Here is a 14,474-nt window from a genome sequence, read left to right as displayed (position 1 = left end):
TTAATCATGCTAATCCCTTCAGGTTTATGAAATTCTCCAAAAGAAAAATGTAATAACCAGTAACACAAAGGTAAAGGGAGGGGGAGTGCTATATAGGAGAAGAACAAACACATGGTTGTTACACATACTGTACACTCCATCAGCTCTGCTGTAACAGGACGGCTCCATCAGGCCTCCTCCCCCTTCAACTGTCATCTGAGGGCAGCCATTCATCAGTTTTTTGGCTGGGCCCTACTGTTTGGTGGTGGACACTGTCCCCTTAACCTAAGGGAATGGGATATCCCATTAGAAGGCTCCAGGAGGAGGTGTTTCTATCCAGATGCTCTGTCATGAACAAATAATTAATGAAAAGATGTGTAAACCACAAGCAAATTAGGATCTATGCTCAATAAAGAGGTCATCTGGAGGAGCCGTTGGTTGGTTGGTTGGTTGGTTGGGTTGGTTGGTTGGTTGGTTGGTTGGTTGGTTGGTTGGTTGGTTGGTTTTTGGTCCTGGGTCATAGAATCATACATATTAAGTAGTGGGTGGACATAGCAGACGACACAGAGATTTCTCCAAGTAGTTCTTTATAAGTAAGCTGGAACTGAACTGAACAGCAAACAGCTCAGCCAGCCTGCTTTTATAGGCAGCCGGCTGTCAACATTGTAACAACACCACCCAGGGTTTCCCGCCTAAATTAACTTATGTGGACCTGAATGAAAACTATATACACAATACCCCTGGTGGCCAGGGTTAGAACTTCAATACATAACAATACAATTGTTGAGCTGGAAGGGTTACCACGATTCATTTAGTCCAATCCGCTGCAATGAAAGAGTCACAGTTAAGGAATCTCTGACAAGATGGGCATCCAAGCTCTATTAAAAAACCTCCAATGAAGGAGAATCAACTACCTTCTGAGGTACACCATTCCACTGTCAAACAGCTCTAATTGCCAGAAAGTTCTTCCTTATGTTTAGTTGGAATCGTCTTTCTTATAAGTTCAATCCATTGAGTCAGGTCCTAACCTCTGGAGCAGCACAAAGCAAGCTTGCTCAACCATCCATGTGACAGTCTTTACTCTTCAGTCATGACTATTGGCTTGTCCTATGGCACCTGGTTTACCTCAGACTGCTACCCATAGCCCAGGCCTCTCTATGTCACTCCCCTGCTCTTTCCCACAGAGACGTTCTTGCTAGATGGCTTAGTGGAGTGAGCCAGGGTGGGTAGTCCAGCTGGAACAGGAACAGGCTCTGGAATCTTCTTCACTTCTCTCCTCACCATCAACATTCATTACTGTATGTCACTTAAAGTCTTCGTGAGAAAAGTGGGGTGGAAGAGTTCTAAATAAATACTCTTTGCTATGATAACTAAACAAAACCTCCATGTTCTGCATACTAGATGCTGACAACAAGTTACAAAAATACAAAAATAATAATGATGTCATGCTTATTAGCTTCCAGAGACAACTGGTTGGACTGGTGAAAACAGATGGCTGGAACAGATACAGCTTATGTCCCCTACTCACATTGATATTGATACCCTATTATAACTCCTGTTTGCTTTAAAGAGGCTGATGTGAAAGGAGCTGCCACACTGCAGTAATCTGGTCATGCAAACTATCTCTAAGCAATTAGATAGTCTTATTGGTTTAATGCTATTTTGAGCCCATGCCTGTATTCAATCTCGCCTTTGAAAAACAAAACAGAACATATTGTTTGTGCAAGACTTCTATTTATCCCCATGCTGGACTCCATTATATTTGGAATATAAAAATTTTAAAACATATCATACTGAAATTTCTAGAACTGGTGCATTCAGTTGATCTGCTAGTTCAGCAATATGAATCCTTTACCAAGCATTCTGCTAATTTAGAATTCACTTTTTGGTTGGAGGAAAATAACATGGAGAAAGGCAGGTGAGGAAATATTGCTTGGTCAGGTTCAGGATCATAATTTTATTTTATTTTTTTATAGAATATTTATTAAGATTTTCAAAAAATTACAAAACAAAAAGAAAAAAGAAAAATACAAAATAAAAATGGTTAAAAACAATTCAATCTTTCCGTCACATATTTTTCATTTGCTTATTTCCTGGACCTCCTCACGCCTCCCTTTTCTGTATTCCAGTTCAGATTGTTAGTTCAGCAAATCCCTCCCCTCTTTATTCATCTTAGACTTCAATTTTAAAATATTGTGACATTAAATTTTTACCTATTAATAACCATTTTCTCTTATTCCCTTATAACATTACAGCTAAAGACCACTTAGTTTCTATCCAACATCATACTAGCATTCATTAATTTTACAATATTTCTGTAGATAATCTTTAAACTTCTTCCAATCTTCTTCCACCGACTCTTCTCCCTGGTCTCGGATTCTGCCACAGGATCATAATTTTAAAGTGACTGTCACCTATTTTGCATAAGGCTGCCAAAGACTTATATAAAAATAAATGAATCCATGAATTTCTGGTTTTAAAAGTGGGGGGAAATTATTAGCTCCTTCCCTGCTGAAATAAATCACTCTCACTTGCCCAACTAGGCTTTCCATCTCCCCTCCTCTTCCCACCAATGCCCCCCCCCAAAAAAATGCCCAAGGAGAATGCCCAAGAGCAGCACAGGGTGGTAAGAGAAAGGTCAGATCATTCCTTCTGGCAAGGTGCAATGCTTGTACATCTTAGTGCTATATTAAATTCCACCTTATGTTCCAATGTGAGTGTAAGGGAAAACAGGGAAATTCTGCTTGCCTTCTAGAATTGTTGGCTACCCACAAGATTCCTGAAATGATTTGCCTGAAGAGAAACCACACAACTCAAGGTGAATTTTGGGTTAAGGTGAAATGCAGTGAACCCAGGCATGTGAGCAGTGCTGGCCCTTAGGTACCTCAAGCAGAGTTAAAATGGTATTCACCCACCCCACACTCTCTCAGACACGAATAGCTAGGGTTGTTTAAAAAAGCCTTGCAGACCCATTCAAACAAAACTTCTTGCCTTTCTCTACCCCCATGTGTCATTTGAAGGAAAATGCTTTATTACAGTGGATGGCAGGTCCAGTCCTGCAGGCTAGCACGACCTCCAGGGTTTTTGTTACTCTTTCCAAAACTTTCTGGCTTCTGCCAAAATTTTCTCAGATGTTATGCTAAATTTGTCTTATGTGAAATTTGGGTCATAACATAGATCGCAGAACCACTGTCCCTTCCCATTTAAACTTGTCAGTGGTTACAGAAAATTGAGCTGTATGTTATAGCTATTGGTTACAGCTATAGTTCTGCGATCTATGTTTGTTAGAATTTGGTCCCAGGCACAGGGGAACACCACCTTGTGGAAGCTAAGCAGTTTGGGGTCTGACCAGTACCCAGATGGGAGATCACCTAGGAACCACTTGCATGTAACCTTGGGTTCCATAATGGAAGAAAGTGAGATATAAATGTAAAGAGAGAGAGAGAGAGAATGTTTGTTATAAATTATGTCTCAGATTTTTGTGGACATCATCCTCAAACATATATACACTGGTATCCCATATTTAAATGTGATTATGTATGTGCATGCTTCCTAATTCTACAGCTCTAGAGATGCTAGTTCTACATTCAAGATAAATTGAAAGGCCTTCTGGCTGTGATAAGTAAAAATGTCTTTATCACTTAAGTTCATCAAGAAAACTATTTTTAACAGATGATCAAACTTGCTCTTGTGAAAGCTCTGACTAATTCTGTCTCCACCCACCAGACTTTTGCTGCTTTGTATTCAGTCTTGCCTAAGGGTGCCAAAGACTTATCTAAGAAATTAAATCCATAAGTTTCCGGATAAAAAGTGGAAAAAATGATTAGCTCCTTCCCTGCTGAGATAAATCACTTCCCAATGTTCTCACTTGTAGACTTTACCATTTTTTCATTTTGTGCTTACTACAGCCACATTTATAAAGGAATGTGAATGTCAAAACTAATTTATTACTGTGTGTTATGAACTCTCAACTCTGCATGAGAGTCTAGGAGCTCTAGAGAGTAATGGCCTAGCTAACTTTACATATATGCAAGCATCTACTTAATAGCAGGGCTATTCCTATTTTTACATGGTGAAAATAAATTGACAATAAAAAAATCGTACGTCAGCTGTCAAATCATTATTAACTAAAAGATAATTAGCAAAAATATGTCTGCTTATCTTTGGCAGCTCAAAGGGCAGACTAGTGTATCTATGGGATCCATATGGCCAATTAGCACTATACTTTATTTTTAGAGTAGGCCTCCATGTGTTGCAGCTCACTGGCAGAAGGAGGATTTGGCTATTATGGAAGGGAATGGCATGCTATTCCATCCAGTCCTGTGGTTCATTGACCTGAGGCACTGCAGTGCACACTTATCATGGCAATACTTGGGGAGAGGTGGCTGCATCGTGCCCTTGTGAGCAGAAAGGATGAGGCTATACATAGGCCCAACACAGCTTCTGTCATGTCAGCTTGCTTCCTATGCTAACTGTTATTTGGGGGTTTATAAAAACAGTAGGCAGACCTAACCCTCTTATACACTCCAGCTTGTAAAGGATTCCCATTCAAATAAACATCACATCCTCTAAGACCAGGATCCATAGCTTTCAACTTTCAGATTTGAAAATAAGGGATCAGCAGCCTCACCTATCCCGGAGACAGTCTACGGGATATCTAACAATCCTGGATAGCAGCGGGAAATGGCGCTCAAATAAGAGAATTTTCCGCAAAAAAAGGGAAGGTTGACAGCTATGCCAGGATCCCTTTGCAAAAAACGAGTGAAAGGCAAAGCCAATACACCATTCAAACTGCTGTGTGCCTCACTGCCTGGAAAAGGAAAGGTGATGAGTGACTTATCTAAACCTAATGAAGTCATCTGGCTCTTTCAGCAGCCTCCTTTGTAATATATGGCCATAATAATGTGGCAGGCGGATGCCAGAATTGTACAAAGTACAGCACGGCAGTAGTTCAATTTTGAACTGTCTTAATTTTTCCCCTCTCTAATTTTAGCACCATTTTGACTGCCAAGAGCCAGAAATAAAAACCTATCTGTGACTGAAGACAAAAGATGTAAATATAACTGGAGTTTTATCTCTGTGGCTGCCATACTTACTGCCCATTCTTATGTATGTTTACCCAGAAGTACTTCCCAAACACTTAAATGGGTTTATTCCCAAATGGGTTTACAGAAGGTTGCACAGGAACTTTCTCAGATCCAACAATAAAAAGGACAGAGTAGAATAGAAAGAATAGTGACAGAAGGAAGCCTCTGTCTCAGGTCTGTCCTTCCTTTTGAAGCAAACAACCATCTTCCCTCAAGGTACTAAGGCACTTGCCCTTCCAAAGGGTCTCAGGCAGCCTTAGAAAGCTGTTGCTTTTAAACTGACTGCGGGTGATTCTGTTATTAATTGCTGTTGCTGTCGTTAGTCACTTTTTTCCAAAAATGAATCTCAATGGTAATGTACTGGTGCTGCTATGGTTGTGTTGTACTTTGCTATTTTTGTAAGACACCTTACATTATGTGAGGGAAGTTGGGGTATCAATATTTTTAAGCAAAATAAGCCACATACACACATTTCAGGCTATTTTATCCTGTCAGGAAATGTACTTCATTTCCCTAAAGTTACATAAAACTAGTCACTTGATAAGCACTTTTAGAAACGGCTATTTGCTTGAAAGTCCCACTCACCTTACATAGATCAGGGATGGGAAACCTTTCTCAACCCAGTGATGGATGTAGACACAGTAAATGTTGCTAAAAATAAGCCAGAAATTAGATAGTTATAACAAAAGAAAGAAATCCCTATGGAAAACCGTGTTTTAAAATTTCCTGCTCTGTGGCACAATCAGGTGTTGCATGTTTATAGTGCATTCAAATTGCTGTTTCTTTACTAATGTAGCTGAGTCCCAAGTCTTCATTCCTTTCTGGACAACCTTCTGCGGACCACATGCTAGTGGTTGGCAAAATCACAAACTAGATTTCTTCTTGAAAGTTCTTTGTTTAGTTTCTGAACATTTTCCAGTCACATCAATGCCAACTTTTCTGAAACCATAACAACGTCTATTTCCCCCAACTTGCTGAATTCTTTAAAATTCAACCAAAGGATTTTTCAGATATCTATAATCATCATTTTAAAAGTGTCTAGAAGAAACAGGTGTGTGAACAGGAAAATTAAAAGCCTAAGAGATTTCAGAGTTCCAAGAAGAACAGAAAAGCATTTAAAGATATAATGCTATAAAAGATAAACATGTTACAAAATATGTTTATCTGGAAGTCTGCTATGCAAAAAAGCAGTCCTTTAGCATTCCAGAGACAGACAGACACACACACACACACAGACACACACACACACACACACACACACACACACACACCCCAGAGAGAAAATATTTCCCATGTTTTCAGAAGAATTGAAAGAAACAAGTTGAAGTTTTACCTCAGTCTTTCTTTTCTAGAAAGGTGGCAGGGAAAGTTTAGAGGCTTCATAAAAGAAACACATGTGACTGTTAGGAATTAAATTAAATCTAAGGATGAGCTTCACATATTCTGGAAGAACTGCTCAAACAGTCAAGGTCAGGATAAATTGAAAAGTAAAGCACAAATGTATTGTCTGCTGCAGATTGGCTTTTCCTTGCCAGAACAAAGTGTATGTGCTCTCCACAGAATTTTTGGCAAAACTGTACCATGTCAAACTTGTGAGCTTTGATCAGCAAGCAACAATCGGACTCACCAAGCAACAACTGGCTGATTGAAAAGACAGTTAAGAAAAGAAACCCAATAGATGCTCATTTAGATGTGGAATGAGAGCATCCTCACATAGAGAAGAATAGCACAGTATAAAAGAAAGCTATCAAAGGAACAGGATAATAATCAGAATGGCCAGACTGTGGTGTTTTTTTAAAGGTGCATGAACAAGTTCACCCTGAACACACCAACCCCAATGTCTGTCACATACATCTTTCATCGCAGGTAACTGAGAAGGAGGGGGCTTAAGGGAATCTATTTGCATACATTGTGGCATGGTCTTCAGATGGATAGGCCTGACACTTTTTCTTTCTATAATAGGATGCACCAAGAATAGCAGGCCTTTATCAGGCTTTATTGCCACTTGACAGGATAGAAAGCCCCTGCTGTGGTAAGCTGTGAACTAATGCAGCACACAGACAACCTCACATTTGTATTCTACAGCAGTTAATCCAAAAAGAACACCTCCTTGGGTCTCATCCATAAATATGCATTGAAAGAAACTTGGGGCAGGATCTCCTCTATTTATCTAGATCTCAAAGGTAGTCAAGGCTATTATTAATTATTATTATTATTATTATTATTATTATTATTTCTTAAAGCTGCATGCTGCCCTATACCTGCAGGTCTCAGGGCCGTTGACAAGATAAAATCACAATATAAAAACTTAAAATACATAATAATTAATAATAATAATAATAATAATAATAATAATAATAATAATAACCCAATAACACACACACACCCTGCACACATTTTAAAAGAGCACTAGATGTCAGTCAATCAAAGGCCTGGTTAAAGAGGAATGTTTTTGCTTGGCACCAAAAGGTGTATAATGAAGACATCAGCTGAAACTCCCTGGGGAAAGCATTCTACAAAAAGGGAGCCGCTTATATGACTCTGGCTATCATGTTCCCAGCTTCCAGTGCAAACCTATGCACGCTTATTAAGAAACAATTTCTATTCAGTTCAGTGGGCTTACTCCCAAGTAAGAGTGATGCACAGAGGATTGCAGTTAAGTTAGTCTTCCCCTCTCCCCCCTTTTTTTTACAAAAATTAAACCTCAAGTATTAATGTGAATTTCACTTGTATAAACATGACAAGGACTAGTGCTCCCCTTGCATATTAATAGAATTTAACTTAAGCCCTATCATTTTCTTACAACTGTTGACTATCTGGGTCATGCTCAAGGAACCTTAACAGTATGTCACTATGCTTAAGTCAATCAGAAACAAAGAACCCACCATGATTTCATATTCAGTTTACAGTTTCTAAGGACACTGTGTATTCTTACTAACCTAAGTGATACCGTACCAAGGCAGTGGAATGCGTATAAACAAAATCTGGAGGAGTATTGCCATGGTGCAAATAGCAGAAAAAGTCAACAGGGATTACAACTTGGCAAATGTGTCAGAAAACAAAGAAGGGCAAATGATTGCATGGGCATGTAAATAAGTGACACTCCTTTGGGAAATAAATTGCATCACAATAATAGCAACAAAATATTCATAAATGAAACCAAGCAAAGTATTAGCTATTTGTTTCTTGACTCAAGTCTCCATCAATGCAAGCTATGGTCCCACTGAATGCAGTGCAATAACACCCTAGTCCACAGTATTTTGTATTGGTGTACTTGCCATAAGAGAAGCTGCAGTAATGTCTTTTTTCCTGACTCTGTACAGTTTTAGGGTGGTAGTGGTGGTCCATCACATACTAAATATACATTTTGTGGTTTAACAACTTTTGGGATTGGGCATTAAGTCAGCTGCACCACAAGTATAATTGCAATAGTGCTTCTTGGACTGGCATTTAAAAAGTCATTGCCTTGGGTGGGATTCACCTAATGCAGGGGTTGGCAAGGCTTGCCGGGCATGGACCAGAGCACTCCCTCAGAGATCCTTCGTGGGCCAGACTGGCACAGTGCGACACCGGAAATCACGCCTGCGCATGTCTGCAGCACTAGAAATCACTTCTGTACGTGCCCAGATGCTGAAAGTCGCTTCTGCGCAGGTGCAATTTTCAGCATCTGGGCATGCGCAGAAGTGATTTCCAGCACCGTGGACATGTGCAGATGTGATTTCCGGCGTCTGGGCATGCACAGAAGCAATTTCCGAAGCCACGGAAGAGAGTCCCCATGCCATGCTGCACCGGTTTAGTGCAGTGTGTGAGGACTCGCTGAGTGGGTGGCTCGGTTCGGGGGTGGCTCATGGGCCGGTTAAGCGACCCTCATGGGCCGCTTCCGGCCCATGGGCCTTAGGTTGCCGACCTCTCACCTAATGAGTCCTGTCAGGGCATGAGGGTTTCTGCTTTGCAATGGGGCTTGCACCTCCCATCATCCCCCCTCCTCTGCATCCCCCAAAACTGGCTCTTGGGGAATCAGGAGAACCCCTAGGACAGCATGCATAGAAAAGAGGGGAGATCATTCTCTCAGGCAAGCTGCAATGCTTGGGTTGACAGAATGCTCACCATAGTGCAATGTTGAATTCTGCCCCATGACTTTATCTGCCTTTTGTTGGCATTTGTTAAGTTAGACTACAGTATTTTCAGTACATTCCACAGCGTACCAGTGGTCTAAAATAGCCATGGGTGGACTCTTGGCTCCATATTATTATTATAATTATTATTATTACAATTCATTATTTGATTTACAATTTATTATAAAAAATATCATTGATCATAATCTCTAGTGTCACATTGGTTGTAGTCTGTACATTGTAGTACCATACATTATCAACTATTATTATACAATTCTACATAGTAATGTTCCTGCTCTCTCATGCTTGATATTTTGCTTCATCTTATTTACCATCCTAAGTTTCTTTTCTTTTGATTGTATATTATATTTGTTGTATCGTTGAAAATCAATTAAAATAAAATAAAATGGAAAAGAGACAGGTTTACTCTGATTAATCACACTGCAAGCTGATCCCTCAAAGTTTACCTTTATGATAAAACTGTGTGTGTGTGTGTGTGTGTGTGTGTGTGTGTGTGTGTGTGTGTGTGCACATACACATACATATATCCAACAACACAGCCTATTTTATGCAAGAGAAAGGAAAAATAGGCTGTTAAGTACTAGGGTATTACATTTGTGAATCCTTGTACTTCATTGTATTTCATAGTCCAACCAGTGTGACCAAGCTGTGCAGATAGGGTACTGTAGTCATGTTTAGGATAAGGATGCACTTGCCCCATTTTAAACATTCTCAGTCCTTCCTAAGATGGACACAGATATTAATCTAATGCCAGGCAAAGAACAAAAATACCACAAACATATGTAATGAAGCCGTCACAACCAAAGTAATCACAGAACAGCTCACTCCCTAGTATCCAAATGTGGCCACAATAAATTCACTGAGATAAATATTTAAGTATGTACCTGACATTCCCAGGATGAACTTAAATTAGGAACCACTTACAGGTTTGAAGCTCTTTGAGATAATATAGGAAGCTGTAGGGAAGAACTTTCATAAAAAATCAGAGTTGCAAGATGTTCCTGTAGCACTGCAGCTCTCACCTCACCTGTGCTGCTATGATACACTGTAGACACTCGCCTTGTGCAAGTGTGTTGACACAATGTTAATGCCAGCATTACCTATAGCAACAACAAACAAGCTTCTATCAACAAAGGAAGTGTGTATTATTTCCCGATTATTGCTGTAGTCATTCTTCTCAATGTGGTACATGAATTAAACATCATCAGGATCAATACTACAGGAATACTACACCTACAGACTCACTGATGCCACAGTCCTGAATACATTTAGCAGATCTTCAGCAGAATGCACTTCCAAGCCACTGTGTTTAGAATCACAGCAGTGTGGTCTGATCCTGTGGATGTTTACTTGGAAGTAAGTTACACTGTGCTCCATAGGACATGCTTCTCTGTGGTGTGCACAGTCTTGCAGTTCTAGCCTCTTTCCAACCTATTGTATCCCTCACAAACTGCAGCTGTTTCAAAGGAAGTATAACTCTGACGTGCACTGGAGACAAAAATGGAAAGGGCAGCACTTCCACGCCTTGTTTGTGAGCTGCTGGGTGAATCAGAATGCTTGACTAGGTGAAAGGGGTATACTATTTTCTAAAGGTAGGGACGCAGGTGGCACTGTGGGTTAAACCACAGAGCCTAGGGCTTGCCAATCAGAAGGTTGGTGGTTCGAATCCCCGCGACAGGGTGAGCTCCCGTTGCTCGGTCCCTGCTCCTGCCAACCTAGTAATTCGAAAGCATGAAGTGCAAGTAGATTAATAGGTACCAGCCTTTACCAGGAAGGTAAACAGTGTTTCCGTGCGCTGCTTTGGTTCGCCAGAAGCGGCTTAGTCATGCTGGCCACATGACCCGGAAGCTGTACGCTGGCTCCCTCGGCCAATAAAGTGAGATGAGCGCCGCAACCCCAGAGTTGGCCACGACTGAACCTAATGGTCAGGGGTCCCTTTACCTTTATGAAGAAGTGGTACACTGTGATCATTGCATAGGAATAATGTGTTTCGAAAGCTCCTCCATTGATGTAATCCCAATCCTTATTGGGAGCGAGAAGGGAGTTGGAGTAATTGCAAAAAAGTACAAAAAATAAACATGCATGTCAAAACTACTTTATCATAATGTGTCTTCTGTCCCAAAGTCCTATTGTTTTTAATGAAAAACAAGTTTACATTTTTGTGTGAGCCTCCTGTTGTTGTTTGGAAATGTCTGTGATTGTGGAAAAGTGTCACATATCATTGATATATGATCCCAGCAAAGGCAAAATCTGATAGTTCAGAAGCCATGGGGAAATAAATAGAAACGTTCTAACAGAAATTTTTAAATACTGTATTTCAGTGATATAGTAGCCAGTTCCAAATGAATAACCATCCTCATCAGATACAGCAAAAGCAAAAAAAACTGTCATGTGATATGATAATAATGACTGTAGGTAACAAACAACAAAAAGGGTTTCAGGTTTCTAGTAATTTAGAAAGAAATCAGCTTGAGGGCATGAGGACTTACTACCTCTTAATTGCAGCAATTACAATTCAGGATTTCAAGCCACATAAAATTATATGTGAATGTGAACCAGCAGAGGCGGATGAAGCAAAGAGTTTCAGCAAATAAAATCCCTGGTAGGAGCAATTGTCACTGCACACATCTTGCTCCAACAATAACTATGAAATACCACCCACCCCCAAAACTGGAGGAGCCAAGCATATCTCCCTCACACATGCTATATTAATGAGCTTGCTTCAACAAACTATCCAAACTGTTGAGCAGTTTTCATTCACCACTGGTAAGTCTTCTAAATATCCCCTTATAAACTCTGCAGATGTGTCATATATGTACATCATATAAGCATTTTTTTAAAAAGTGCTCATCTCCACAAATAAAAGTTTTGCTTAAACAATACATTTAAAACGCTATTATAAAGAACACTCACTGACTTCCACATCCAATTAAGGCTGATTTAAAATAGAAATAATTGCTGAAGTTATCTTGCAGCAGACATCTGTTTCATCCATTTCTAATTCTCCACCTGCACTTGGAAATGATGCATAATAAACACTTCTAATTTGGGCATCATGCTTTCTGTAGAATGCATCAATAAAGGCAACATCAGAATTAGGTATAACTTCACTTCTGTTCAGCTGTGAATAATTAAAAACTAGTGCTTTACATAGCTGCCAGCTTCAGCTTCAACGATTTCACAGATACGCAGGGCCTGTTCATGCAGCCAGCCTTGGTTTCCTTATGTGCTCATCCGCAAGAGCATGTGCAGCTGGCGGTGGCATGCCCTTCTGGCTCAGCAGAAAGTTCATGGAAATACCGACTGTATGAATTGTAGTCTCCATCAGGGACCAACATGCCAGACACATATCAGCTGGATAGCTCAGTTGGTTAGACCATGGTGCTGATAATGCCAAGGCTGCAGGTTTGATGCCTGTATGGAATAGCTGCATCTTCCTGCATTGCAGGGGGTTGGGCTAGATGATCCTTGGGGCCCCTTCCAACTCTGCAATTCTTTGTGCAATAGTGGCCCTCAGAAATGATGATTTCACACATAGCAGGTGCTATATTAGCTCTACATATGAGTAGCCACAGATTTCCGTCATTTGCAATTACATAAGGTATGGGGGGGAGATATTAGTACAAACCAGGTGGGTGCTGTTGCAGTAATGTTATAGTTGAACAGTGGTGGACTTGGGTAATATGGCACCCTGTGCAAGGCCAAAGTTTTATTGGGCCCTTCCCCCCCCCAGCCCTTGTGCTGCCTTCCCAAAGCAGAGTAAGAAATCATGGGGCTTTGGGAAGCAGGTGTGAGGCTCTGGCAGGGTCCTAGAGCCCTCCTACCTCCTTCCCCAAACTGGGAAAGTGCTAACTAGTCTTTGAGACGGAGGCCTCACTTACCAGGCTTTGAAAAGGCTCCCTCCTCAACTCATCACCCGGGGGAGGGTAAGTGTGGCCAGAAGCCAATCATGTGGGCTTTTCCCATGATCATGGCTGAACAAAAATAAAACAGGCGAGGCAGAGGGAAAACTAAACTTAAGAGCCAAATTCAATATGACACTAAAGGTGTCGCTGGAAGAACACCAGGTTTTTGTTGCTGCTGTTTTAAAACAAATTAATTACAGGCACGGGGAGCGTTTTCATCATGGCTGCTATGTGCAGTGAGGGAGAGTTTTTTAGATAGGATAACAGAAGAATGGGGTGAAATTTAACATGAACAAGAAAGCTTTCATCAGTGTGATTAGAAACCTTTCTCCAATGCCAAAAAGAAGATGGGGGAGCATGATCCAAATTGGGGAAATGGCAAGGAAGGAGAGGCTAAATCTGCTCCACATGACCCCCACCATGGCCTCTGTCTGGATTGGGGCTGCTGCACCTGCTATTGTTTTTCTTTCTTTTTTAAAAGAAAAGAAATATCCAAAAAAATATGTGGTGTGGGCATTATAATCTTTCCAGCACCAGGTTAAAATGTGTCTATTTGTCCAGGCATTTTAAATGGTTGCATTGCCTTAGAATGGTTGCATTGCCTTAGACTGCCTTACATTTTTAATAATTTTAATGCTGCCTCCAATTCTGACATTCTGTTAGGAATATTTTCTTAGTACATCTTGTATTTGGTATGAATAATTATTATTTATACTATTGCATTTGGAATCTGATCGAATGAAATGTGGTCTAAAATTATTTTAAACAATAAAAGTAAGTTCACACATGGTGTCACATCTAGTTTGATTCTGAGTCCCTTCCATAAACAATGTGGGTCCTTTAAAAAGGGGGAGGAGACAATATTTTAAAATTAAGACCACCTTGCTGTGGTTTGGATTAGTCACTGATTTCTTTTTACAAATATCTCCAGTGTGTGTGTGTGTGTGTGTATATACACACACACACACACACACACATTTAAGTAGTTCCCCCCCTCTTAAGTGCAGTTAAACCTTTGAGAAGAGAGTGGGAAGGGGGGAGGAAACAGAAAAAGAAAAAGAAAATAAATGGAAAGAAACAAAGGAAAGAATAGTGGCAAGTGTTCTCAGTCAAACCAAGGGCATATATTTTCATCCACTGCTTTGCCCGATATCATTCATACTCACATTTTCTAGGCTCACACAGTCTTCTCAGTTAGTGTGCTTGGAAAAAAGCTAAAAATTCCTTATCCATGCTTCTTTGTCAAACGTGCCCCTCAGGAATTTGACTTTTAAAAACCAAATAAGAATGCCGCATTAGGATTTCTGGCTTTATCAAAACCGCAGCAAGTATTCCACCTGCTGGACAAAGGGAGCAGTGACGCTTCC

General features: G+C 40.4%; 1 protein-coding gene across 1 annotated transcript in view; it reads right to left on the bottom strand.

Annotated features, from left to right (window-relative positions):
- Window positions 1-10,253, bottom strand: part of LOC308593623 (lipoxygenase homology domain-containing protein 1-like) — a 181,184-nt gene extending 170,931 nt beyond the window's left edge. The window contains exon 1 of the mRNA XM_081206073.1: window positions 10,127-10,253. The gene's annotated coding sequence lies outside the window, so the exon portion shown is untranslated. The remainder of the gene's footprint in view (window positions 1-10,126) is intronic.
- Between the last annotated feature and the right edge of the window lie 4,221 nt (window positions 10,254-14,474).

This window comes from Podarcis bocagei (assembly GCF_964188305.1).
Source record: "Podarcis bocagei genome assembly, chromosome: 8".
NCBI classification, from domain to species: domain Eukaryota; kingdom Metazoa; phylum Chordata; class Lepidosauria; order Squamata; family Lacertidae; genus Podarcis; species Podarcis bocagei.
Note: the sequence above shows the minus strand (reverse complement) of the source record. Positions and strands in the feature narration are given on the sequence as shown.